The sequence below is a fragment of the Cavia porcellus genome, unplaced genomic scaffold (genome assembly GCF_034190915.1).
Source record: "Cavia porcellus strain 051 isolate PalLab524CR breed Dunkin Hartley unplaced genomic scaffold, mCavPor4.1 scaffold_3, whole genome shotgun sequence".
Taxonomy (NCBI): Eukaryota; Metazoa; Chordata; class Mammalia; order Rodentia; family Caviidae; genus Cavia; species Cavia porcellus.
The window spans coordinates 52,320,806-52,324,765 of record NW_026947486.1 but is presented as its reverse complement, the minus strand read 5'-3'; positions in this window follow the sequence as shown (position 1 = coordinate 52,324,765).

The following is a 3,960-nucleotide window of genomic DNA, read 5'->3' as shown; positions in this document are numbered from 1 at the left end:
CATCTCTTTGATTCATTGAGTCTTTCGATTGTTTTCTTAATCTCTATTCCATTAATTTCTGCTCTGATTTTTATAATTTCCTCCCTACTTTTGGCTTTGGATTTGACTTGTTCTTCTTTTTCTAGATGTTTCAGGTGTAGCATCAGGTTGTTTATTTGTATTCTTTCTGTTTTACTGATGCAGGAACTCAGTGCAATAAATTTTCCTCTGAGGACTGCTTTCATTGCATTCCATAGGTTCCGGTAAGTTGTGTTTGTATTTTCATTTGCTTGTAGGTACTGTTTAATGTCTTCTTTAATTTCCCCTGTGACCCACTGATTGTTCAAGAGTGTATTATTCAGTTTCCTTGTATTTGTGTGATTTTTGTAGTTTCTTTTATCATTAATTTCTAATTTCATGGTACTATGATCTGATGACATGCGTGGGATAATTTCAATTCTTTTGCATTTATTTAAATACGTTCTGTGAAGTCATTGTGAATTTGTGGCCCAAAAAATCTGTCTTTTTTTTTTATTGAAACAGTTTAAACAGCACATAGTGTATGTATCTTTTCCTTGTACTTTTCTTCTGGGTGTTTAACATTGAGCTGATATTAGACCTGTGTTAACAAAATTTAATTTCTTTGTTATCTGTCAAGGTCACTTTTGTTTTCTCAGGAATTACCTTGGAACCATGCACACTATCTCTTAGTACATCTGTCAGTGTCAACCATTTGGATGAGTCACAGTCATTGCTTGACCAAGTTACTTTCCATGAAAGCTTGTGAGACATTTATCCCTGATAACTCTCCTTAGGCACACTGCACAACAATGATTACTGTCTTCTTTGGTTCCATAATCTCCTTCATCATATTAAGGTCTCCTGACACCAAGGATAGGATGCCTCAGCAGAGGTTCTCTTTTTTCCTGGGTCCTCATTGACCTCAGAGGGGTAGGCCACAATACTGGTTTCCTTCTTAGCCTGTCTGTCTTTCTGATTTTTGGTCTCTAAATCCCAGTTGTTGAACATCCAGAAGAAAAGACTGGTAATACTACAGTATAATAAGGCTGTAAGCTAAACATTACTACTTATCTGAATATCAAGCATCTTAGAACATAAACTAGAACCATTATTTTTCATCAACCATGGATGTCCTAGCATATATGTAAGTGTAGAATGTTAACAGTTACATAATTTACATACAAAAATTAGAAATCAAAACCATATATATTATTGTATCCTGACAATTATGACTTTCTTGCAATAACATGAATTTCCGTTTTTATAAAAAATACACTCTTTAGTCAATAATCCTTATTGAATAGATAAAAAGATTTATCAAACTTGTTGACACTTAGTGAAACATACATCTCAAAAGTTTTTGTTAGTGGCAGAGGTCTGAATAAGGCAAAAAGAATCTGTTACAATAAATTATCCCTGTTTTAGAATTTGGGAAACATAGCAAATGCTGAAATGCAATACTTTATGACATGTTGACTTTGCTCACCTGAATGACAGGTGACATGGATCATATGTGAGGAGGTATCTATAGTGGCATGAATATACTTAAATTTGTGAAAAGAAGCTGTAAATACTCATTTGCCATAACCAATTGTTTCTAAGGCCTCTTGGATTGCAACATTGTTAAGGAAAAGACCTTGGTAGGAGCTGGCAGAAAGTACAAGACATCACTATTTTTCTAGCTTTAATTCTGGTAATTTTAAATTCCTTTTGCAGAGCTCAAGACTTTTAAAGAAAAAAAAACTTATAGGATAATTTTACTTGTCAAAAATGCAAATCAGGTTGATAAGAGCAACTGCTTTTTAATTTCCTAATGATAGCAGACCTGAGAGATTAGAAACGGCTCTAATATGATTGATAAAGAGTGAAGCAATTCTGTTAATTATAGATTTATGTAGTTTTAAAAATAATTGTGATAAAGTAGGCTCAATGGTAGAGTGAATAGAAGGAGCTTCAGTCTTTTGGGTCAGATATACTGCATAAGAGGAGACATTTAATATACTAAGGGGCTGGTCTATGAATTGTTCTAAAACATGCAGAATAGCCTTGATTTCAGAGCTCTGTGCTGAATCCCCTTGGTAACAAAGCAGTGCTGGAAGGAACAGCTTCAGATAGCTACTTTCCCCATAGAATAACTATCTGTAAGTAAGTAGGAGTCCATGTCAGTGACCGAAATGAGTGACCTTTGGGAGAATAACAGAAGTGTGAAGGAAGAATTGTAAAACAGGGTCATGATTTTGAATATTCTATGCTTGTTCTAAAATGAATGTCTTTAAATGTGATTCAAAATATAGGAATTGTGCCAATGATAAACAAGTATAAGCTACGTGGGTTACCTCACCTGGCATCACATGGAATCTTTGAACTATGCTACAAAGCAATCAAGAGTGTACTGACTCTAGACTCCATGATCAAGCATGCTCTGCCACAATTCTTTCAAGAGTAAAAGTTTAAAAACTTTGTATGTATTGCACTAATGATCTGAGTGTTCTAGATATGTCTCTTTATTGATTGGAAAGCATAATGCCAGTGTATATAGTTTTATGTCACTATATTTTGGCTTCCTTGGGGGAAAGAAAGGACAGAAGTCATTTTTGATCTGACTTCTTGCTATGAGGGGGAGGAATCTTGTAAGAAGCACAATATTAGAAACATTGTTATTCAAATGGGCTGTAGAGAACAAAGCTTAGTGTGTAAATTGTAAAAGCTTCAGATTTCATTATGAAATTCCTTGCAAAAGTGAATATATTTTATAATCCATAGTTTTAAAAAATGCTTAGAGGTTTGCCAGCAACCCATTAAAAGTCATGTTTTCATGCTGATCTGGCTTTTTTGTTATTTTTGTTGTTTTTATGCTTATATATGGGTTTTCTTCTGTTTCATTTGCCTCATTTTTAATCATTTTCTCAGCACAGGTAGAATGTATTGTAATGGTAACTGGCTGTTGGTCTGTTTTTTTGTTTTGTTTTGTTTTGTTTTTCAAAATCATATTGCAATGATGAGAGGACCATTTTTCACCAGGTTATATGTAGCTATCACTTTTTTGGGTGGATTTTTAAATTTTGGATTATAGTTACATAAAATTTCTCACCTATTTTATCACAAACTCTCATATAGAGTGTACTCACTTTGGAAAAGGAAGGGTAGAATTTAGCTATCTGACAGAGAAACCTCAAAATTTGTTTTGTTGGGACTTTAATGTCTGCATAATTTAATAGGTTCATAATCAACTGGCTAAATTTTTTCTGTCCTGCAGATAAGGAATCCAATTGGCCCATAGTTATCCATGATGAACAAACTCTTAGAACAGATTCTTATTTACCATTTATGTCTCAGCTATATAATTAAGAAAATGCTCAATTTTTCTTTAATTTGGTCATGCTATGTCTGGTGTATTCTCAACACCTAGATAGTGGTTGCTGTGTCTTGATGTGTCATGCATTCTGATCATGTTGGTTGGCACATATCAGGAGCCTGGCCATGAGTCCCAATTTTCTTAAAAAGACTGCAAGAATAATTTAAAAAAAACAGAGACAAGAATAGTACTGCATCAATGACAGAGAAATCAGTGTCTCTGGATCAGTTTGTCTCCACTCTTCAAGCAGCCACTTTTTATTAGGTGTTTATAGTGGAACTAGCTAGTTCAGTTTTAGAAGACAGAAAACATTTATCCAAGACTTTCCCTTATCAATAAGCATGGGATACTCACTGATGTTAACCAGAGCTGGGAAATATACATCTTAAAAACAGTTCATTTATATATAGTAACTAAACATATGCTGAATGAAGAGAACTTTTTAAAAAGAATTAGAAACTTACAAAGATGACATGTATATCTTGATTATGTGGTTTCCAAAGAAATTGTAATGAATAAAATAGTATTTTAAAGAATAAACATTAAACTTTTTCTTTAGGAACTGAAAATAAATAAAATTATGGAATGATAGCCATATTATAAAA